General features: G+C 36.4%; 1 pseudogene; it reads right to left on the bottom strand.

The window, feature by feature from the left end:
- Positions 1–10,320: 10,320 nt before the first annotated feature.
- LOC149749286 (large ribosomal subunit protein uL30 pseudogene) lies at positions 10,321–12,535 on the bottom strand (annotated as a pseudogene).
- Between the last annotated feature and the right edge of the window lie 13,687 nt (positions 12,536–26,222).

Genomic DNA, 26,222 nt, shown 5'->3' with positions numbered 1-26,222 from the left:
ACTGAACCTCTCTGGCTGCACATGGAAACTGTGGAATGAAAGTAGCTACGAGGGAGAGTTGATGTGAGCACTGATTGAAACCATACACTTATTTGTCCTTCTCTGTTAGAGCAGAGATACAATAGGAGGGGAATAAAGACACAGGCCCTTTTGGACTTCTGAGTGCTTATATTCCAGTGGAGGACACAGATAATAATCAAAGGATCATATGAACAAAGGTAATGAATAATTAAGGTAAATTCTCTGAAGGAGAATAATGCTCTGAGAACATAGGGAAGGGGGATGCAGGCAGAGGAATAGGTCCTATGGCCAAAAGGCGCATGATTGGAACAAGGTAATGGCAAAAGATCTGTGTGGCCAAATGACGAGAAGCCTGATGTGAAATGGGGCTGCAGTTGTAGTTAGGGTCCAGAAATTACAACCTTAATTTATCCAATGAACATGAGAAATTATTAAATATTTTTAGAAGAGTAATTATATGATGAGATTTGAAACTCAAAAATACCAGCCTGGCTACAGTGTGGATAAGAAATTAGAAGGGGGTCAAAAAGAGTGCAAAGATTAATCCAGTTATCCAGTGAGAAACAATGGCAGCCTTGGATCCAGAGGAATAGAACTAAGTCTTGATGTTGTGTTGGATTTGGAGAATAAATGAGAGGGATAAGGTATAACTCATAAGTTTCTGGCTTTGTAAGATACAAGTTGGAAACACTGAAAATGAACAAGGTGTATGTGATGGAGAGAGGCAGGTGAACACGTTTTAAGACTTGAATATGAGGTGTCTCTGAGACGTAGAGTGGAGGGAATCTGGTACGCATTTGATTATTCAGATCTGGAGCTCAGTGGAAAAGTTTGGACTATAGCTACAAATTTGTGAGTCATGTGCAGTATATGTGGTAACCAAGGCCTTGCATGAGTATGTATGGAATTTTCTAGGAAGAGAGCTTAAAATGAGAAGAATAGAGAGATAAGGATTGAACTTGACCCAGAAGAGGACAAATTGTGCAAAGGAGCCAAAGTTGGAGCACACAGGAGACTGGAGAAAACCAAGAAACAATCATGCTAAAAATCCAGTGTTTTGAAAAGAAGGCCATGGTCAGCACTGCTGAGTGCTGCTGAGGTCAGGTAGAATCAGAACCAAAAGGAGTGCCAAGAACAGTGCCAAGTGCATTCGCCAAACGATACAAGAAGTCAACTCAAGTTGGTTGAACTCTAAGTCACAGAATATATTAATTGAGACCCAGCTGCTGATTTCCTGTGGTAAGAAAGAAAGTGAAGACCAGAGAAGAAGGTCTGATGTTCCCTTCACTGGAAATTCATCCCGTTTCAATAAGCCCTTCAGGATCTGTCCAGCTCCCCATCCATCCAGATTCTGCTCAAGCACAACCTTCTTTAAGTAATATTTACTGAAATGCACTGTCTCAGACACTGTTCTAAATACTTTAATGTATAAAATCATTTAAATTACATAACAACCCCATGCAGGAGGCTTAGTTACTACCCCTATTTTACAGATAAGGAAAACGAGGCACAGAGAGAGTAAATTTCTTGCTCTAGTCCACCCATCCAGTGAAGTGACAGAGCAGAGATTCAACCCAAGCATTCTGGTTCCAGGGTTTGTACTTTAACCATCATACCATCCCTACGAAATCTTCCTTAACAGCCCCAAATAGATGTCAATGTCTTTCTTTTATGCTCACATGGCATTTTGTGCATATATCTTCTATGAAACTTGCTATCTACTTTCATAAATGTCTAGAGCAGTAGAATCCAATAGAAATCTGATATGAGTGACAAATGTGAGCCACATACAAAATTTTTGATTTTCTGGTAATCACATTTTAAAAATAAAAAAGGAAATAATTTTAATCGTATATTTTATTGAGCCCAAGTGTGATGGTTAATTTTCTGTGTCAGCGTGGCTAGGCTATGGCATCCCGTTGTTTGCTCAAACACTAATCCAGATATTGCTGTGAAAATATTTTTTAGACATGATTAACATTTTAATCAATAGATTTTAAGTAAAGCAAATTACTCTCTATAATGTGGGTGGGCCTCATCCAATCAGTTGAAGGCCTTAAAAGCAAGGACTGAGATTTCCCAAAGGAGAAGGAATTCAACCTCAAGATTGCAACATAGAAACCCTACCTGTATTAGTTTCTTAGGCCTGTCTTAACAAAATACCACAGACTAGGTGGCTTAAATAATAAAAACATTTTTTCACAGTTCTGGAGACTGGAAGTCCAAGATCAAGGTTGGCAGTTTAATTTTTCCTGAGGCCTCTCTCCTTGGCTTTCAGAGAGGCTTTTTCTCACTGTGTATACACATGGCCATTTCTCTGAGTTCATGCATTCCTCGTGACTCCTCCTCTTCTTATAAAGACACAAGTCATATTAGATTACGGCCCCACCCTTATGACCTCATTTAACCTTCATTACCGCTTAAAGGCCATATCTTCAAATATAGTTGCACTGTGGGTTAGTGCTTCTACATATGAATTGTTGGGAGAGGGAAAAGAGGTGGAAACAATTCAGTCCATAACACTACCTGAGTTTCCAGCCTGCCTGGTCTGCCCTTCAGATCACAGACTCAAAACTGCAATAGCAATTTTTACCTGAATCTCCAGACTGCCAGCCTACTCTGTAGATTTCAGTCCTGCCAGCCCCTACAAACACATGAGCCAATTCCTTAAAATAAATCCCTTTCTCTCTCTCCTCTCTGTCTGTCTGTCTGTCTCTCTATCTCTGTTTCTCTCTGTCAGATAGATAGATAGATGAAAGATAGATGATGATGATAGATAGATAGATAGATAGATGATAGACAGATGGACAGATAAGTACTATGGGATCTGTTTCTCTGGAAAACCATGACAAATACATCAGTATATCCATAAATTATCAATTCTACAAGTAATCAGTATAAAAATTATTAATAAGATATTTTACATTGTTTTTCATACTAAGTTTCTGAAATATGGTTTGCAGTCTATGTTTATAGTACATCTCAGTTTGGACTGGCCACAATTTTTTTAATGTAATTTCTTTTTTTTAACATCTTTATTGGAGTATAATTGCTTTACAATGGTGTGTTGGTTTCTGATTTATAACAAAGTGAATCAGTTATACATATACATATGTTCCCATATCTCTTCCCTCTTGCGTCTCCCTCCCTCCCACCCTCCCTATCCCACCCCTCTAGGTGGTCACAGAGCACCGAGCTGATCTCCCTGTGCTATGCAGCTGCTTCCCACTAGCTATCTATTTTACGTTTGGTAGTGTATATATGTCCATGCCACTCTCTCACTTTGTCCCAGCTTACCCTTCCCCCTCCCCGTATCTTCAAGTCCATTCTCTAGTAGGTCTGCGTCTTTATTCCCATCTTGCCCCTAGGTTCTTCATGACCATTTTTTTTTCTTTTAGATTCCATATATATGTGTTAGCATATGGTATTTGTTTTTCTCTTTCTGACTTACTTCACTCTGTATGACAGACTCTAGGTCCATCCACCTCACTACAAATAATTCAATTTTGTTTCTTTATATGGCTGAGTAATATTCCATTGTATATATGTGTCACATCTTCTTTATCCATTCATCTGTTGATGGACACTTAGGTTGCTTCCATGTCCTGGCTATTGTAAATAGAGCTGCAATGAACATTGTGGTACATGACTCTTTTTGAATTATGGTTTTCTCAGGGTATATGCCCAGAAGTGGGATTGCTGGGTCATATGGTAGTTCTATTTGTAGTTTTTTAAGGAACCTCCATACTGTTCTCCATAGTGGCTGTATCAATTTACATTCCCACCAGCAGTGCAAGAGTGTTCCCTTTTCTCCACACCCTCTCCAGCATTTATTGTTTCTACATTTTTTGATGATGGCCATTCTGACCAGTGTGAGATGATATCTCATTGTAGTTTTGATTTGCATTTCTCTAATGATTAATGATGTTGAGCATTCTTTCATGTGTTTGTTGGCAAGCTTTATATCTTCTTTGGAGAAATTTTTATTTAGGTCTTCTGCCCATTTTTGGATTGGGTTGTCTGTTTTTTTGATATTGAGCTGCATGAGCTGCTTGTAAATTTTGGAGATTAATCCTTTGCCTGTTGCTTCATTTGCAAATATTTTTTCCCATTCTGAGGGTTGTCTTTTGGTCTTGTTTATGGTTTCCTTTGCTGTGCAAAAGCTTTTAGGTTTCATTAGGTCCCATTTGTTTATTTTTGTTCTTATTTCCATTTCTCTAGGAGGTGGGTCAGAAAGGATCTTGCTGTGATGTATGTCATAGAGTGTTCTGCCTATGTTTTCCTCTAAGAGTTTGATAGTGTCTGGCCTTACATTTAGGTCTTTAATCCATTTTGAGTTTATTTTTGTGTATGGTGTTAGGGAGTGTTCTAATTTCATTCTTTTACATGTAGCTGTCCAGTTTTCCCAGCACCACTTACTGAATAGGCTGTCTTTTCTCCACTGTATATTCTTGCCTCCTTTATCAAAGATAAGGTGACCATACGTGTCTGGGTTTATCTCTGGGATTTCTATCCTGTTCCATTGATCTTTATTTCTGTTTTTGTGGACTGGCCACATTTCAAGTGCCTAATAGCCACATGTATCTAGTGGCTATCATATCACACAATGTGGCAGAAAATGTGTGAAGGTATAAACCCCATTTGAACTCCACTCTTTCACTGAGGCTTAGTGAATGCTAGCCTTAATTTCCACTGTCCTAACTGGAGGACCTCTCTGAGAATAGGTGTCCTCATACATGACAGAGGGATAATAGTACCTACTTTAGAGAGCTGTTGGGAAGATCCACTGTAAAGTCTTTAATAGTGTCTGGTAAAGCATAGAAGCTCCATAAACACCAGGCACTTTCTTTTTCCTCTTAGCCTTCATATCTGTTTTCCTATCTTCCCTCTTTAAGGAAAGGGTCTGTGTTTGTTTCATATTTGTTTCTCCAGTCTGGTACATTGGTATGTGCCCAATAAATGCTTGTGGAATTAATGCATGGTCTTTTGTTACCATCGTGGAGTATGTCAACTGTTGATTTATATTTTCCTTTAATACGTGAGTCTTAAAAATACTTTTGTAGGGCTTGCAAGTTGTGGAATTGTTGACATTGTAGTGGAGAGATGAGTCAAGTTTGAGTTTGGGGATTTGAGGGAAGAACTTATTAAGCTAAAGCAAATGTGGCAGCATCACAAATAAAACCAACCAGGTGAGATGTACCACAGATACCTCTGACATAAGAGGACACCAAACTTTTAAGTTCATTACTGTATATAATTTTCCATTACTGAGTATAGATTTGAAAAGTGTTAACGAGATGGGATATATTCTCATTAAAGAAAAAAATAAGAAACATATTCACACTGAGTCACAGAAAAATCTAGTGTAGATGAAAACATTTTTCCCCTGCCAGTGAGTACATTAAGGACCTAATTCATTTGTAACAGTAAAATGTTCTTGCGATTGCCATTTCAGGAAGACCCCTGATGTATTTAGTCAGGGTTCTCTAGAAAAACAGAACAAATAGGAGGTATATAGATGGGGAAAGAGATTTATTTATAAGGAACAAGCTCACATGATTATTAAGGCTGACAAGTCCCAAGATCTTCAATCGGCCAGCTGGAGACTCACTAGAACTGATGATGTAGTTCCAGTCTGAATACCAGCAGGCAGACCCAGGAAGAGCCGATGTTTCAATTAGCGTCTGAAAGATGCAAAAAAACTGATGCCTCAGCTCAAAGGCAGCCAGGGCAGAAGGAGTTTTCTCTCATGCAGGAGGTTCAACCTTTTGTTCATTCCAGGCCTTCAACTGATTGGATAAGACCCATCCACATTGCAGAGGACTGTCTGCTTTACTCAGTCTACCAATTCAAATGTCAGTCTCATCAGTAAACACCCTCACTGAATCATCATCATCATCATCAATAATGTTTGACCAAATATCTGTGTACCCCATGACCCAGTTAAGTTGACACATGAAATTAACCATCATACCTGACAAGGTACCATATATCGGAGCTTAATATGTCAATAAAGCAAGGATGCTGAATGCTCTCTTTTTTCTCTCTGCTCTGCTTCTTCTCAGTACACTATTTTCTTTCCCTCTTCCTCATGTAAGTGGTGCACCACTATATGCCATGCATTTTACCAGATACTCTTTCATACGGTCCCCATAAGAAATGAGGAGAGCCCATCAAAGTGGCGACACCCTTGGGGAAGCCATTGCAGCTCAATCTGTTGTTCAGCTTTGTCTATTTGAAAAGTCAGTTTCCTCAGTGTCCCAGACTTGGTCAGACTTGGGAATTGTAACTTATTCAATCTACATTCAAGGGAGTTCTGTACAAACCAGGAAAAAATATCTCTTATTAATTATAATGAGAGATATAACTGCCAAAGGATCCTCTAGCCAAAGCATTCCTTCCTGTAAAGTTATATCAGAAATCAAATTATAATAAAAATATTACTTAGTGAATATGAATTCAGAGTGAGAGTTGATATAAACAAGATGTTTAATGGCATCAAGCAAAGAATAATGCTACAATTTCAACAATCAGCACTAGAAAGGACAAATCACAGGAACAAATGTCTCTAGAATTCTCTGCCAAAGTGTACTTCATAGGTTCTTTGTTTTCTTCTTTCATATGCCAGGCTGACAAACTCCCTTTCTTTTTAACTTATTATTTCTTTAAAAAATATTTAACAGGTTATAAATCAAGTCTTAATGGTTTATAAGCTATTCTGTCTCAGTAAGATAACTTCCAATTTCTGCTCTTAATTTTCTTAAGTTTTCAAAGAGAAGCTCACTCTTTGATATTCTTTTCAGTAATATCCATTTAATCTTTATAGCAATTTTGTTGTGATAATCTATTGCTGATTAATCTTTTGCTATCCTAAAATGTAATGGATTAAAGCAAGAACATTTTTTTTTTTTTTTACTATCATTGCTATTCTCAGCATATTCTCAATGTTATTTTCAGCTCAGGTTATTGGTATAACTGGCATTGGGATGTTTTAATATTTTTAAATGATGTTTGGGGGCTTCCAGACAATTTTTGGAAGGAGTAACTTTTCTATTTCCTACTAAACAGTCTTCTAAACATTTTTCACTCCTTACCACTTATACAGTCATATCCCTCCTGTGTTCTGACCTCTTAGAAATACAAAGAGTGACTGACTAGCTGGTCTGTTAGATTACCCCATTTTAAGATGTTAATTATTGTTTAAAATAGAAGGGTACATTCTCTCTTAGATAAGATCATTCTTCAATGCCTTAAGCTAAAGGAGCTGGTAGATATGAAGTACAAACATTAAAGCAGTGTAGATAGAAAAATATTTTTGGTCTGAGAAGGAGACATTTGATTTTGAGGAATCCATTCATTCATAGGAAAACACATTTTGACCCACAAGACATAATTCTTTGGTAGGAACTGTCCTTTGGTGACAGACAGCCCAGAAGATAAATTTATACTTAATAAAAGATATTTTAAATCACATTAGTCTTTAGAAAGGGTTTATAATCTTTGGGAAAATTCCCATTCTACAAATAATGTTAAATGAAGAATCACAAGACATTGAGGCATCTAGTTTTCGACCTCATAGCTTATGATACCCTTAAAGTAGCATCGCTATGTTAAGGATCTCAAAAGAGAAGGCTCTCATAAGAGAAGGATCTCATTAGATTCCTGATACTCCTTGGTTACTAGAATGCTGAGACCTCAGAACACATTTTTTTTCTTGTGGTTTTCCACAGAAAACCATGAAGCTCAAGAAGTTGCTTTTAACTTGCTGTGTTTATTTACTCAACAAATATTTGTTGAATGTTGCTATGTGCCAGGAACTGGCAAAGGTACAAAAGACACTGCAATGAACAGGCATGACACCTGCCCTAAGGAAACTTGAAGTATGAATAAAGGCTCTCAAGCCTGGAATTATGTTGGAAATTTCCATATGGTTCTTTGTTCTTTCTTGCTCATTCATTCTTTCTCTAACTAGCTAGCATCATCTTTCTACCATAGTGTAATTGTTAAGAGAACAAATTCTAGAGGTAAAAGGCTATGATTCATAACCAGTTCCATGAATGAAAAGAGTTTTAAAAGATTTATTGATAGATAGATGATAGATAGATAGATAGACAGATGCCAGAAGGAATCATAAGCAATGCTCCCATGCAAAGCAGAATTCTGACAATCGTCACTGTTAACGCCAAGATTCACTTTCTAAGAGCAATTTTTTGGTCACAACTACATTGTTTTTTCCTTAAGAAATGGTTTTCACAATATTCTTAGACAATAAACCTTAAATATTTTGTAAATTATTATATTCAACCATATTTTTCTTCTCCCTAGTGAACTGTTTGCCAGTGAAACACAGTTTCACTTTCACTATTTCAAAATGATAGTATAAAAACAGAAGTGAAAGTATGAATCATAATATAATCAGGAGTTCATGGTGAGCTATCCATTTATAACTCAGAAACCACGGGGTATTTCCAAACTGATGTCATTCATAGAAAGAATGCCATGTGTTGTGGGAGAATAAGAAAAATTACCTAGGCTAACTGGGGGCTTTAGAATGCATGTGGGATAGTCCCAGCTAATTTCTTTTTTTAATTTTATCACAAAGATCAAGCTGTATTTCAAATACTTAAATTGACGCTCACCTTGGAAATTACATGCTGGATTCTGGGTTATACTTTTTAATTCTGAAAACTTAGATGATGTACACTGAGATTTTACTTCAGAAGGCATAATACCAGTATAAATGCTTTTTTTTTAAGTTGAAGTGTAGTTGACTTACAATGTTGTGTTAATTTCTGGTGTACAGCAAAGTGAATATATCTATATTCTTTTTCATATTCTTTTCCATTATAGGTTATTACAAGATATTGAATATAGTTCTCTGTGTTCCAGTATAAATGCTTTTTATAATTCAATGTTTTATTTTCATTAAAAACCTGTATAAATACTAAAATTACTGTGAAATTTCTTGTAGTTGTTTTACTTACAGGACAAAATTGTAATCTCTGCTCAAATAGTTAAAATTGATTTTATTTTTGTTTTAGCAGGGGAGAAATAAATAGAAATTTTATTTTTTCCAACTAAACAATTAAAATAGTATATTTCTTTTGTCTCCACTGTGCTGAGTTTTTTAAGAACTTAAAGAAGACTACAGTGTATGTTAAATAAATTAGTGACATTACAGACAGGAAACATTATCCAGAAAATGCTTTCCTCTGGATTGTCTACATTTGGTTGGATAATACTTTGGCTGTGTTAGTTCTGCCATATTTGCTGCTATGTTTGCTGGTTGGTTTGTTGTTTTGACCCAGACCCTGATATCCAGTTATGAGTCTAGGCCCGCTGTATCCTTTTTCAATCAGTTGAATGTCCCTGGTTTCCCATTAGTTAATGTTCATGATATGGGGGATTCCACAGAGGTCATCCCACTCACTAATCCAGGTAACACCACTAGTTCACTGTTTGGTTTATGAGGCTCATTCATGATCCCAGTGGTTTACCCACAATGCTCAGCCCTGATGCCTGCTATGAACTGTTTTGCTACCCTCGATCTTTCAGTGTGGCTGCAGGTGAATCTGTCAATAGGATGGGTTGACCTCATGCGATTGAGGAACAAATTTTAAAATGTATCAGAATATTGAATTCCTCCTCATCCTGTACACAAATAGGAAGAACACATGGATTAAAGACTTAAAGGCAACCCTCAAAAGTTTTAGAAGAAAATGTAGGAGACAATCTCATAACATTGAAGTAAGGAAAGATCTCTTAAAAATTAAAAAGGTTCATCAATTGTAACACATGTATGACTCTGGTGGGGCTATTGATAATGGAGGAGGCTGTGCATGTATAGGGGCAGGGAGTATATGGGATTTCTGGGTACCTTCTGCTCAATTTTACTATGAAGCTAAAACTGCTCTGAAACAAAGTCTTTTAAGAATAAAAAAAACAAACCATTAAGTACAAACTAAAATATGAATAAATTTGATAACAGAAACATTTTAAATATCATACTTTAGATGTCATAAACAAAGTTTAAAAGGCAAGCTAGAGACAGAGAAAATACTTACAAGGCATTTGAGAAATAACTGCCATCTAGAATATATAAAAATATCCTATAAATAAGAAAAAGACAAAGAGCCCAGTAAAGAAATGAATATAAAACTTCAGTTCACAGACAAGCTCTATAGGACCAATAAAGATATGAAAAAAAAAGTTGTAACTTACTAATAATAGAAGCATGCAAATTAAAACAAGATACCATTTCATGTCGTCACACTGGAAAAAATTCAAAAGTTTGTTGATGACAAGTAGTGGTAAGGAAGTCGTGGAAATGGGAACTTTCAAATTCTTAATTACCCATGATTAATGAGCAGTGAATTTTACAATAGGGAGTGTAGTTTAAATTTAAGAAGAAAAAGATTAAGAGATTGAGAGAGCAAATTGGAATAATGCTAAAAACTTTTTGCAATATCTAGCAAAGTTTGAAGGTTAGGACCCAGAAAGTCAACTTCTAAAATATAAATTCCAAAAACATCTAGTACAGAGACACAAGGATAATTCATTGCAACATTTTCTGTAATACCAAAATGTCTGCCATGGGGGAAATGGATCCTCTTAGTTTCATTTGTTTCAATACCAAGCATCCATTTTCTGCATGGAGTCTTACTACTCCCTTCTTAACATAGTTGGAAATGAGGCACTGACCATATCTCCTTGCTCCTACAGACTCCTCCCTTCATCTCCTCCCTACACTTCCCTATTCCTACGGGAAGCACTTTCTAGCTTGGAAAATTCCACCCCCCATCATCTCTCTGGCCCAGACACTTACTTGGTCGAGGTCCATATTCTTTCTCTTTTTTGCCTTTTCTGGAAATCTTGCCTGATTTCTCCTTCAAATTTCGGTCACTGGCAATTAATAGCCAGAAACAATGTCCTGCCTCACACTTCCCCAGGATCTGCTTAAATGAGGAGGAACAGAAAGATGAAAAGGTATATACAGGGAGAAGAAAAAGTATGGATTAATAACTTCAAATATTATCCTACTATATTCTTCTCCTAGCAAATCTTTGGCAGTCAAACCCACACACAAATTGGGGCCTAGTTCTGTGGGTGAGATGAGGAGGGAAGCATGGATATGGGGCAAAGTTCTTGACTCATCTGGAAGTTTTGACTCATACCTGGAGTAGATGTACCTTCATCCATCAATTACCTTACGCTGCCCTCATCCTCCCCACCCTAGGAGCTTGAGCTTGTCACTGGTAAGGGCAGAACATCTCCTGAGGCAAGGTATTACTGGGTGGTTGCACATAGCTGTGAAAAGAGCTGCACTGGGCAACCTAAAGACAACTGTGCAAGGGAGAGGGGCTGTCAGTAAGTGCAAGCAATTTGGGTGGTCCAGCCATTCTCTTCCTTCTCAGGCAACATCCTTCTCCAAACCTCCGTGCTTAAAAAGTAAGAGGAAGCCCCCTGCTCCCATTTACAGAAGAGATAATGAGGTTGACTGACATATTGGTGTCCAGCCCTCTTCTCACCCAACATCCAACACCAGGAGAGTGTTCTACCTCTTTTCTTCTACTCTCTGTGTCTTCTCTTTTTTAATATAATGAATAAATGAATGAATGACAAGTAAATAATTCCCCATATCTCCCATAGTTAACACATGTGAAGAATTGGATATATACTTGTCCCATTTTTTCTTTTGTTAATCACATAATTTGGGGGTTTTTTGAGGGGGATGTTTGTTTTACATTTCAAATTGAAAGCAGTCACTGCTTATTAACTGACTAGATTACAAAACGAATCAAGGTAGACACCTTAGTTCATCCTTCTAATAAGCCTGTTGATTTGATCTTTTCTGTTGCCAGCATCTCTACCTTCTACAAAATAGATGATCTTCATCATCTTCATTATACCTCATGGAAAAGATCATTTGAAGGGCCAGCAGAAGTTGTTGGTTTCTTGAAAGCATTGTTCAACAGTATAGATCTCGTGAATCAGATCTTCCATGCAGATGATTCCAAATTTAACAAGAGAGCCAGCAATCAATGTGTTGTCTGTCAGGGCAATTTATGTGCAATATGTGGTTCCACAATCCTCAGCATGTTAACTGAAGCCTTGTTGATCTTCACAAAGGTACCACTGAAGATATGGCAATGATGAAGAAGCTGCAACACTTTTCAGACCTTTGGGGTCACACCATGGATACTGATCCTGATGATAAATGCCAGTAATGGGTTCTGCAGGTACATGGAAGTTGCCAGCTTATCTTGCCATCCTAACCATTCTTGTGTCAGTTCTGTACATCTGTCCATATTCCTTGTGATTGGGCTTACCTTTTCATATATAAGATTTGTCCTTGCCTTTCAAAACATCTTTTGGGCAAAATTCTTTCTCAGGTGCCTGATCTTGAGCTCTGTGAAATTCCTTCACTTTTTTTAGGAGTTTCAGCAGGAACCATCTTTTCTTCTCTTCTGCACCCTCCATGGTTCCAGCTGGAAAAAAGGACTACATAACCTATTTTTAGGTTTGGGTTTTTTTAAGGTTGATATTATTCACTTTACTTTGAATTTGCTTTATTTAATCTCACTGTATATTGTGAACAATCATCCCATTTGGGACATTAATATATCCCAATACATCACTTTTCAGTGTGTGTGCACATGTGTGAGTGTATGTGCCTGTGCGTGCACACACATGTGCCATGATTTATTCAATTCCCTACTCATGAACATTCAAATTGTTTATGGTTTTTTGACACTACAAACCATACTACAAATAGCATTATGTCCACATAGTCCTTTATCAGGTGTAAATTTTTTAATGTAAGGTAGAATTCAAGAACTTGAATTGCTATATAATGTATAGTAATTTTAATTCAAATAATTGGTGCCAGGATAGTTGAGGAATCCTACCACCGAAGTAAGGGAACGTTCACATCCCTGAGTATTTGCCAGCGATGGTTGTTATTGCTTGTTTAAAATATTTGCAAATCCAACAGGTGAAAAAAATGATTTCTCATTATTGTTCCAATTCAGCATCCCAGGCTAGGGGCCAAGATGTAAATCCCAAGCACAGAGAATTCTGCCTGAGAACCTGAAATTCTTAATTGTACCCATTGGTAGCTCTGTCTCCACCTGATCCTGGTAGAGACCTGCATTCCTCCTTACAGAGGTCTGAGAAAGTTGGAAATAGCCAGCGTTTTTCTTAATAGTGTTTTCTTTCAGCTCAAGAGGATTATGTCAACTGTTATTACAAGGAAAGGCCATCGACATACCAGTTTAAAAAGGAAAAGGTGTGTCCACCAGCTAAAATAAATAAAAGGGCAAAACACATAGAAAGAGTTTTAAACCCCGACACTTACAATAGTACTGAGGAAGCTGGTAGGACAAAGCCAGGCTTAATGCTTGTAGACTCAGGGTACTCCTGACCTTTTACAGCCTCACTTGGGAAACTAATCATAGAACAGCCTTGAAAAGGTCTGATAGTGGCATCAATATTAAACAGGGTTTCAAAAGTGTATTAACTGTGGTCTTTTGGCCACTCTTGATACCAACAATTTCAGAACTATTTGTGACCAATGAAAGGGTTACCAAGCATAAATTACATAATACACTGATGTATGGACACACATAATTTCATTTTACATCAAAACAGAAATTGACACAATTGCAAAACTTTAACGCTTGCTTAATTTTATTTCAAAAATCTGTGAGAAAATATTCTTCAGAAGTGCCAAGTGATTCAACTCCAATTAAAAACAGTCTTATCAAGAATAGTATGGAGGTTCCTTAAAAAACTAAAAAAGAGTTACCCTATGATCCAGCAGTCCCACTCCTGGGCATATATCCAGACAAAACTTGAATTTGAAAAGATACCTGCACCTCAATGTTCATAGCAGCACTATTTACAGTAGCCAAGGCTTGGAAGCAACCTAAATGTCCATTGATGGATGAATGGATATAGAAGATGTGGAACAAATATACAATGGAATATTACTCAGCCACAAAAAGAATGAAATGATGCCATTTGTGGCAACATGGATGGACCTAGAGATTATCATACTATGTGATGTAAATCAGAAAAAGACAAATATCATGATATGACCTATATGTAGAACCTCAAAAATGATACAAATGAACTTATTTACAATACAGAAATAGTCTCACAGACATAGAAAACAAACTTATGGTTACCAAAGGGGAAAGGAGAGGGAAGGGATAAATTAGGAATCTGGGATTAACAGATTCACACTACTATATATAAAATAGGTAACCAACAAGGACCTACTGAATAGCAGAAGGAACTGTATTCAATGTATTCTTGTAATAACCTATAATGGAAAAGAGTCTGAAAAAGAACTAAATCACTTTGCTGTACACCTAAAACATTGTAAATCAACTATCCCTCAATTTAAAAAAAACAGTCCTATCCGTTGGTGCAGAAATGAATTAACTTTTCAAGGATGTGACAATCATCTAAGCGTTCTAAATCATACTGATATATATCGAAGAAGAGAAAAGATTGAAGAGAAATGATGCCACAAGGATAGCCTTTGCCACAGTCACTGAAACAAGCAAAAATTCTGGCACAAGATCCTAAGGCAGCTCATAAATAAAATGCTCTACCTAAAACATAATATAGGTTTCTTGTGGCTCAATGGACAATACATGCTATATCAGAGGTCAGAGCAGAAAAAAATGGACTTCTACTATGTAAATATATATATATATATATATATATATATATATCATGAATTAAGATATACTGATGGGAACTACAGTATAGAGAGAAATTTTTTGGTGAATTAGCATGTGCACATTTCTATTTGCTTCTCACATGGTATTATGATGTTTGTGGGTATACACGTCAATCTCACCCATTAGACTGTAAGCTTCTAGGCAGAAGACTCTTTTGTTCATCTTTATAACACTCCAGGTCTAGCACAGTGTCAGGTACAGAGTACATGTTCTGTAGATGTTGCTTGTAGAAACTGAAACATTGTGCAGGATACTAAACCACTGGGACTATGGACTGAATTGTGTCCCCCGCAAATTCATATGTTGAAGCCCTAACCCCCATTGTGATTGTATTTGGAGATGGGGCTTTTAGGAGGTAATTAAGGTTAAATTAATTCATACAAGTAGAGTCGTGATCCAATAGGATTGGCGGCTTTATAAGAAGAGGAAAATAGAGAGATTGCTCTAAATAAACACACCAAGGAAAGTTATGTGAGCACACATCTACAATCCCTCTTGCCAAAACAGAGTTGACCCACATTTTGATCTTGGGCTTCTAGTTTCCAAATTGTGCAAAAATAAATTTCTGTTGTTTAAGCCACCCACTCTACTGCATTTTGTTCAGACAACCAATAACCCAAACTTCTGATGTTTTTCATTGATTTTATAACAATAAAGAAAACCAAAGAAAAATGGCTTTTTAAGTCATTGTAACTATCATCCAAGAAAGAATTTTAGCACAATATTTGACATGCATGAATTTAAGAGTGACTCAAAAGCTTGAGAGTACTTTGTAACAAAGTATAGAAGAGAAGATAAATTAAAATATGAGTTAGTGTAAACACAAAAAGATTTTGTTCTATATGAAAACTTTTATTCAGTCTGCATCTCATTTGACAGAAGACTCTTTGATTAAGTTTGATTAACCTTGAGGAAGTTTGAAAATCATTTTGACCTAATGCAAATGCTCCATTCTTTTCTTAGATTTCATCAAGAATTGGTAACCAACTGCATAAGTGTTACTTTTAAAATATAACCCCAATGCATTTTCTAAATCGGAGAAAGGAAACCATTCAGCCTATTTTAGAAAGCATAAGATCTACAGAAAAAGAAATATTTATTTCTCATATTTGTCTCATGATATTACATGTATTTATGTAAAGTTGATTATCAGAAATTTACAAATCAAAATTAGTAAGATAACAATGTGCAACTTCACCCTCATTATGGACTCCTTGAATGAAAGTTGCCTTTATGAAGTGAAGGGATTAACTGAGAAATTTGACACATGCTTTACATATTTACCATTCTTGTGCTCAATAACATACTAATGTAGATTTAGAAATCCAGATCTAGTTTTTGTTTTTGTTTTTTTTGGTAAGCAAAATAATATCTTTATTTTTTTGTTGTTTTATTTTTTTAACGTCTTTATTGGAGTATAATAGCTTTACAATGGTGTGTTAGTTTCTGCTTTATAACAAAGTGAATCAATTATACATATACATATGTCCCCATATCTCTTCCCTCTTGCGTCTCCCTCCCTCACACCATCCCTATCCCACCACTCTAGGTAGTTTACTTTCACACTTTAGCAACTTTTAAAGCAGTAAGTGGAAGGATGTTCTAAGCCATGATCACAAGGATGCTTGACATCTTCATAACAATGCAAGCAATTGAAGAAGGACAGTGGTTTGGTTCTTCTGAAGATAACATTTCCTTTGGTTTGCTTTGCTTTTTCTCCTTCAAAATTTGGATCTGCCTCAGTCAGTTGATGGCCTGAATACACTGCTTATTTCTAAGCTAACATATTTGTCTTCACCATCTCTCCAACAACTTTAAGAATGGTCACAGTAGTATGTGAACTGCTGCAAACTAAAGCTCAAAAATGTATTCTCTTATATTTTCTATGCCTTTTTATTGAGAATTATGAGCCTCATGAATTGAATTTGTTATTTTTTCCTTTGGCAAAAACTTTGAAAGTAAAATTCTGAGTTTTATTTTTCATTATATCATTTTACTCTAAAATATATGTTCGAATAAATCTTCCATGCTGTGTAGTATTGCACCATGCAGAGAACGTTTGTAACTAGGTCAACATACACAGTTTCTAGGCATCACCAAGGAAATCACTTTGTTCTACCCATATTACAATATTACCAGAGTAACAGGACGAAAATGACTCAGGGGGTTCTTTGTTGGGGTACTCGGTGCTGCAAGTGGTGCTAAGTTGAGTGCTCAGAAGACTGATGCAATTGTGGATGTCTCTTTGAGAGGGCATAAGTGACTCTCTTCCAAAACACAAAAGCATCAACTGGGATAATGTGTTGGACCGAGAGAAAAGAAAATGTGGAAAGCATAGAATAAAAGACCTAAGCCCTCTCTTCCTCCCTGAGAATGCACACGCAGGCTGATTACCTTCCATGAGTCTTAGAAGAAGCACAGGAGAAGCTGGTCCCCACAACACCTTGTCCTGCGTGATCTAGAAGAATAAAGGAATTACCAGTTGCTGCCTTTCAGGGCTAGAGCCACCAGTGTTAGAATAACAGGAGGACATCTGGAAGAGACACGTGGATGTGAAAAGGAAGACTCTTCCTCTCTGCTCTCTGCTTCATATACAAGCTATCGATGCAGTGACAACATTGTTTTATTTATTTAGTCAGTACAGATTATTGCTTCCTGTGGATGAGGTGCTAGAAAAGGATACAACCTGTACAAGCACGTAGGACTCCTGTCCCTACACTATCTAATGAGGAGCTAGATTCCACGCTCACTTGCCTTTTTTCCCGCATCCTTTGCCAGTTCTTCCTTATCTCCTGATGTCTAGATTCTGGAGTGCTCCAGAGTTCAGTCCTTGATTGCTTCTCTTTCATCTACACTTTTCCTGTAGTTGATTTCATCCAGTCTCAGGGCTGTAAGTACTATCCACACACTAATGACTCCTAAATTTACATCCCCAATCGGAATCTCTCCTCTGAATTCCAAATGCCTGCCCAACAAATCCACTTGGAAGGCAGTTCAAACAAAATGACTAAAACCCAACTCCTGATAACTACCTATCATCCCCTCTTCCCCAAACTCCAGACCTGTCCCTCTCCAGTCTTCCATCATATATAGTAGCAACTCCATCCTTTTAGTTATCAACCAACCACTTCAGGCATCCTCCTTGATGTCTTTCCTTCTTTTAAACTCTACACAAAATTTGTCAGCAAATTCTATTTGCTCTATCTTCAGAACATATCATCCAGAATCTGGTTGTTTATCACACATCAACCCAGTCCAAGACACAATTATTTTTGCCTGTATTATTACATTCACCCCCTAACTGCCTTCCCTGTTTTATATGTTTTTCCAGATTCAGCATATTCTCCAAACTGCAGAGATAGAGATTCTATTAAAATATAATCTAATTCCTCTACTCACAACTTTCAATGTCTCCCCAGGTCACTCAGAATAAAAGTTAAATGTCCTTACCGTGATATATGGGGACCTATGTGATCTGATCCACATTTCTTCTCTGACTACATCTCCCCCTACTCTTTCATCCCACCTTAACTCAATTGGCTTCATCACTATTCTTTCAACAAAGCAGCAAGACCCTTGTTCAGGGAGGGCTTTGTGCTTAATGTTCCCTCTGCCTGAAATGCTTTTCCCCCCAATAATCCAAATGATCTCAAGAAGCCATGGAGTGCACAGTTAAAAGTTTAAAATTTGCATTTCTTTTAAAATGGGAGAACGCAGATTGACATGTACACACTACTATATGTAAAATAGATAACTAGGACACAGTATAGCACAGGGAACTCTACTCAATACTCTGTAATGGCCTATATGGGAAAAGAATCTAAAAAACAGCGGCTATATGTATATGTATAACTGATTCACTTTGCTGGACACCTGAAAATAACACAACATTGTAAATCAACTATACTCAAAAAAATAAAAAAATAAAATAAAATGTTAGAACGCAGACTACACATTATTTTGTACTGACCTCAAGCCCAATTTGGTTATATTAGCAAGATCCTCAGATACAAATACTTTATAGACACTTTAATTCTTGCTCTAAGTATTTTTGTCCACTCAGAGAAGCCTAATTAAATCCATCAACACCATATACTTGACACTCATTTTTGTCAGATCCCAATTTTAACATAAACCATGGTTTAACATAAATCATAGTTAATAGAGCCTGACTAATGGCATTAACTATTCCACAAATGCCATAGCTGAACTTGAAAATTTGAACAAGAAAGGATAATTTTCTTGCCTTTAAAATTCTGTAAAGATGGCAGATTTGTTCACATATTTTTCTCTAATACCTTACAAACCCTGCTGATAAAAATGTATGAAAAGGAATAAAGTCATTACAGAGAAGATAATATGGTAAAGAAATGGTTGGGAGGGTGTTTTGCCAACAAACAAGAAATATTAACATATTTCTGAAAGATCAAAAATGAATGGGACTGGGTTGATGAATAAAACAAGCCAGGAAAGTCTTGAATAAACTGCTCAGTAACTACAAAGTGAAAAGCCAGTCATATGGATAAGACATCTTATATCATGCTTTTCCCAAGATACTCTTTAATCCTAAAAACATTTTGTTAAGTGAAAGAAGTCACAACCTATCATATGATTCCATTCATATGAAGTGTCCAGAATACTAAAACATAGGCACAGAAAATAAACTAGTGCTTGTCAGGGGCTGGGGGAGGGAGCAAATGGGGAGTGAATGCTAATGGGTATGGCTTTCTTTTGCGGGTGATGAAAATGTTCTGGAATTGGATAGTGGTGATGGGTGCACAATTCTGTGAATATACTAAAAGCCACTTAACTGTATACTTATGAGGGTGAATTTTATGGCATGTGAATTATAGCTCAATAAAGTTTTTATTTAAATAAATGTAAAGGTTAATAAATATTGAAAGCATTTATATAAATAACTATTAAACAGCAAGTAATGGTAAGACAGACACACACCAAAAAATCCTCATCAGGATTCAGAAAAAAGGATCATCACTTTCAACTGGGGTTATTATGGGGTCCTATGAAAGATATAGCAATAAAGCTGAACACTGAGAGATGGATGGTATTGGGATTTTTGTTTAATGAGAAGACAAGGTAAGAAAAGTAAACACCAATGAGGGAGGAAAATGTATAAGCAAAGACCCAAAGGTGGGAAATGGAGAAGAGGAAAAATTGTAAAAATTCCATGGAGTTATAAATGAAGTGTAGATGAGGACAAGTTAATTATTCGTCTATTATTCTTTAGACCAGGGTTTTTCAACCTCAGTACAATTGACATTTGGAGCCAGATCATTTTTTTCTATAGGGTGCTGTCCTGTGCACTGTAGGATGTTTAACAGCACTCTAGGCACCCCCTGCCCTAGTTATGACAGTCAAATATGGCTGCAAATATTGCCAAATGATCCCAAGCTGGGGTTGGGGGTGGGGTGAGGTAAGCAGAACCAGCTGAGAACTGCTGCTTTAACAAAAGAGAGTCATTGATGATTTGAACCGGAGGATGACATTATAAAAACTAAATTGAAGAAAGATTAAACTGGCAAGACTTCAAAAGCTAACCTGGTAGAGTAGGTGGGAGAGAAAAGCTAACATATTTTTGCAATGTTCGTAGTCAAAGGTAATAGGGTTCTGAAATATAAAAGAGCTCAAGGAATCGGAAGTGAGCGATTAAATGATATTTAATTTGTGGAGAGAGAGAGAGACACTCATTATGGATATACACTCAGACAGGCTTATTAACATTTGATGTGTTGACAAGAGACAGGAACAATGGGAATCAAAGGTGACCTTGATATGTTGAGCCTAAATGACAAGGTAGTAGTTGTACTAAAAATGGGAAACGGTGATAGACACAGATTTAAAAGGGAAGACAAGAAGTTCAGTTCTTTGAATTGCTAAACAGAATGTGCTAGAAGGATATCCAGACAGAAATGTCAAGCCAGAAATTGGAAAATTGAGACTGAACTTTGGAGGAAAATTCAGGAGTATAAACATGGATTTGGAAGCTGTTTACACAGAAATTAAAGTTGAAGCCATGGAATTATATTGTCCAGGAGGAGAGCTCAAAGCACAGAGAAAAGGAAGCAACAAGGAATAGATGTTCCTTGGACTCCCATATCTAAATTGATACCACACGTGAAAAAAGTAAAGAGAGTAGTTGGAGGAGTAGCATAAGAACAAGATAAGAACATGTCTGAAGCGACACAAAGGAGAGATTTCGGCAAAGAAAGGATGGATAGGTGGATTGGTTAATGGTGTCAATTAATACTGAAGGTTAAAGAATATGACAACTGAAAAATTGGCTGGATTCAGGGAATAGTAAGTTGTTGGGGGTTGTGAAGAATGCTGTGTAGACCTGATGGGGACAGAAAACAAATTAGAACAAATTTAAAACCACATCACTGCTGATGAGGTGGATATTTAAGAAATTCATTGGTAAAGGCAAAAAGAAATAGAGAGATTTGGTTTCTCAGACAGAAGTGAATCATATTTGTAAGTGATGGTGAAATTAAATGAGTGATTGAAAATGTAAGAAGGCTCGATAGAGGCAAAAATAAAGTGATACTTAATGGAGCATAGTTCCAGAGGAGATGAGAAAGTTTGGAATTAAAAACACAAGTGTTCAACATATACATACTACTATATATATAATAGATAACTAATAAGGACCTACTGTAGAGCACAGGGAACTCTTCTCAATACTCTGTAATGACCTATATAGGAAAAGAATCTTAAAAAATGTGGATATATGTATATGTATAACCAATTCACTTTGCTGTACAGCAGAGACTAACAAAACATTGTAAATCAACTATACTCCAATAAATTTTTTTTTAAAAAAAGCACAAGTGTTTGTTGTAAAAGAGGAATGTATCACTCTCTAAAATGGGGGAAAAAAGGAATAAGATAATACAGTTTTGTAACATGATAAATTTGAGGATGATTCTCTAAACAATATTTTATATGTAGTTTAATCTAAAAAATATTTACATAGAGAAGAGATTTTTAAATGAAACAGTTGGTCATGATTTTTGTCTTCACTGTAACACTTGGAAAGAGGAATCCCTTCCACCAGTCTCGGAGCCAGGTGTCCACAGACTGAAGCCAGATTTTTATGGTGTACTTTATTACTTTGTTCCAACCAAATTCCCAGAACATCAGCACATGCTCAGTTAAATATGATATGAAAGCACATTGCAAATACAGAAATGTTATTTTTGGATTATACATGGATTTTTGTCTATTTATACCTCCATGCTGCCCAATGATGGTAACTAATCATGTTACTATAGTAAAATATCTTCTATTACAACTTACCCTGCAAATACCCAAAGCTTGGCATAGAGAGAAAAGAGAGGGAAAAAGAAAAGCAGAAATGTTGTTCAATCTGGGTTTCATTTCTTAAATTCTCTGAGAAAAGCTGACTATTTCTCCCATTCCCTTTCATTCAGCTTTCCCTTATGTACCGGCACAAGAATAAAATAAGAGAATCCTATATTGTGAGACAATTAATACAAAATATCAATGAAACATAATGGTAATTATGTAAATTAGGCAAGACTTTAATACCCCCAATGAAATGAGAGGAAAACACTAGTAACCTTTTTGCTTCGTTAGATTATTAACTGTTTGTTCTTTAATTTGTATTATATGAAACTACTACAATTCCCCCCAAAATGAAGCTTAATTAGTCTTCACAAATAAAGATATTTTCCTCCAACAAAAGATACATCAAAACAAAAAATCAGAGTGTGAACAAATAGATGTATCAAGATTGGTAAAATACTGAGCATTGTTGAAGTTGGGTGATGGGTACATGGATTTCTCTTGACTCTTCACTCTATTTTTGAGTATGTTTGAATATGTTCATTTATAAGTAAATAATATAAGTAATAAATAATTCTTATTACAGGTGTTTGTGAACACTCTCCCTTAGTTACAAAAGACAAAAACATCATGTTCCTGCTCTAGAATTAAGGAATGCAGCAGGCAAGCCAAATAGTGGAGGCCTTGTATGGTGTGGTAGGCAGAATGGGCCCCCAAATATCCACACCCTAACCCTTGGAACCAATAAATATTTTACCTAATGTGATGGTTATTTTCATGTGTCACCTTGACTGGTCATGGAGTGCCCAGATTAAACATTATTTCTCTGTCTATGAGAGTATTCCTGGAGGAGATTAGCATTTGAATAGGTGGACTCAGTAAAGTACAATAGATTCTCCTCCCCAATATGGGTAGGCATCAGCTAATCCATTGAGGACTGGGATAAAACAAAAGGCAAAGGAGGAAACTGATTAAAAATCTTCCAACAAACAAAAGCCCAGGACCAGATGGCTTCACAGGCGAATTCTAACAAACATTTAGAGAAGAGCTAACACCTATCCTTCTCAACCTCTTCCAAAATATAGCAGAGGGAACAACACTCCCAAACTCATTCTACAAGGCCACCATCACCCTGATACCGAAACCAGACAAAGATGTCACAAAGAAATAAAACTACAGGCCAATATCACTGCTGAACATAAAGGCAAAAATCCTCAACAAAATACTAGCAAACAGAATCCAACAGCACATTAAAAGGATCATACACCATGATCAAGTGGGGTTTATTCCAGGAATGCAAGGATTCTTCAATATACGCAAATCAATCAACGTGATACACCATATTAACAAATTGAAGGAGAAAAACCATATGATCATCTCAATAGATGCAGAGAAAGCTTTCGACAAAATTCAACACACATTTATGATAAAAACCCTGCAGAAAGTAGGCATAGAGTGAACTTTCCTCAACATAATAAAGGCCATATATGACAAGCCCACAGCAAACATCATCCTCAATAGTGAAAAACTGAAAGCATTTCCACTAAGATCAGGAACAAGACAAGGTTCCCCACTCTCACCACTATTATTCAACATAGTTTTGGAAGTTTTAGTCACAGCAATTAGAGAAGAAAAAGAAATAAAAGGAATCCAAATCAGAAAAGAAGAAGTAAAGCTGTCACTGTTTGCAGATGACATGATATTATACATAGAGAATCCTAAAGATGCTACCAGAAAACTACTAGAGCTAATCAATGAATTTGGTAAAGTAGCAATATACAAAATTAATGCACAGAAATCTCTGGTATTCCTATACACTAGTGATGAAAAATATGAAAGTGAAATTAAGAAAATACTCCCATTTACCATTGCAACAAAAAGAATAAAATATCTAGGAATAAACCTACCTAAGGAGACAAAAGACCTGTATACAGAAAATTATAAGACACTGATGAAAGAAATTAAAGATGATACAAACAGATGGAGAGATAAACCATGTTCTTGGATTGGAAGAATCAACATTGTGAAAATGACTCTACTACCTAAAGCAATCTACAGGTTCAATGCAATCCCTATCAAACGACCACTGGCATTTTTCACAGAACTAGAACAAAAAATTTCATAATTTGTATGGAAACACAAAAGACCCCGAATACCCAAAGCAACCTTGAGAACGAAAAATGGAGCTGGAAGAATCAGGCTCCCTGACTTCAGACTATACTACAAAGCTAGAAATATAGATCAATGGAACAGGATAGAAAGCCCAGAGATAAACCCAGGCACATATGGTCACCTTATCTTTGATAAAGGAGGCAAGAATATACAGTGGAGAAAAGACAGCCACTTCAATAAGTGGTGCTGGGAAAACTGGACAGCTACATGTATAAGTATGAGATTAGAACACTTCCTAATACCATACACAAAAATAAGCTCAAAAATGGATTAAAGATCTAAATGTAAGGGCAGAAACTATCAAACTCTTAGAGGAAAACATAGGCAGAACACACTATGACATAAATCACAGCAAGATCCTTTTTGACCCGCCTCCTAGAAAAATGGAAATAAGAACAAAAATAAACAAATGGGACCTAATGAAACTTAAAAGCTTTTGCACAGCAAAGGAAACCATAAACAAGACCAAAAGACAACCCTCAGAATGGGAGAAAATATTTGCAAATGAAGCAACTGACAGAGGATTAATCTCCAAAATTTACAAGCAGCTCATGCAGCTCAATAACAAAAAAACAAACAACCCAATCCAAAAATGGGCTGAAGATCTAAATAGAAATCTCTCCAAAGAAGATATAAAGCTTGCCAACAAACACATGAAAGAATGCTCAAATCATTAATCATTAGAGAAATGCAAATCAAAACTACAATGAGATATCATCTCACACCGGTCAGAATGCCCATCATCAAAAAATCTAGAAACAATAAATGCTGGAGAGGGTGTGGAGAAAAGGGAACACTCTTGCACTGCTGGTGGGAATGTAAATTGATACAGGCACTATGGAGAACAGTATGGAGGTTCCTTAAAAAGCTACAAATAGAACTACCATATGACCCAGCAATCCCACTTCTGGGCATATACCCTGAGAAAACCATAATTCAAAAAGAGTCATGTACCAAAATGTTCATTGCAGCTCTATTTACAATAGCCAGGAGATGGAAGCAACCTAAGTGTCCATCATCGGATGAATGGATAAAGAAGATGTGGCACATATATACAATGGAATATTACTCAGCCATAAAAGGAAATGAAATAGAGTTATTTGTAGTGAGGTGGATGGACCTAGAGTCTGTCATACAGAGTGAAGTAAGTCAGAAAGAGAAAAACAAATACCGTATGCTAACACATATGTATGGAATTTAAGAAAAAAATAAAAGGTCATGAAGAACCTAGGGGTAGGATGGGAATAAAGACACAGACCTACTAGAGAATGGACCTGAGGATATGGGGAGGGGGAAGGGTAAACTGTGACAAAGTGAGAGAGTGGCATGGACATATATATACTACCAAACGTAAAATAGATAGCTAGTGGGAAGCAGTCGCATAGCACAGGAGATCAGCTCCGTGCTTTGTGACCACCTAGAGGGGTGGGATAGGGAGGGTGGGAGGGAGGGAGACATAAGAGGGAGGAGATATGGGGACATATGTATATGTATAACTGATTCACTTTGTTATGAAGCAGAAACTAACACACCATTGTAAAGCAATTATACTCCAATAAAGATGTTAAAAAAAAAGAAATTGCATTAGAGTCACTGTATGATTTTTCCAAGAAAAAATTAATGATGCTAATTATAACACCAATAATATATTTTATAATTATTCCATGCCTCTTATACCTAATCATTGAGTAAAATAGTAAGTTAATTTAGAGACAAGATTATTAAAACTGGTAATTCAGCATGCAGAGAGGACAAGATAAATTACAATCTTATTTTCTTTAAGACCCTTCAATTTCTTAGTGTGTTATTATTCTTATTTCATTATCAACAATTGCCATTAACATCGTCACACACACAAAATAAAAAAGGCAAAGGAGGAATTTGCTCCTTTTTTCTTCCTCACTGATTGATGCAGTAGGACTAGGATTTATAACAACAGCTTCCCTTGTT

This window comes from Delphinapterus leucas, chromosome 4 (genome assembly GCF_059928025.1).
Source record: "Delphinapterus leucas isolate spDelLeu-1000000601 "Yukka" chromosome 4, BTC_Dleu_Yukka2, whole genome shotgun sequence".
In the NCBI taxonomy this organism is placed as follows: Eukaryota; Metazoa; Chordata; class Mammalia; order Artiodactyla; family Monodontidae; genus Delphinapterus; species Delphinapterus leucas.
This window is presented reverse-complemented; position numbering and strand designations above follow the sequence as displayed.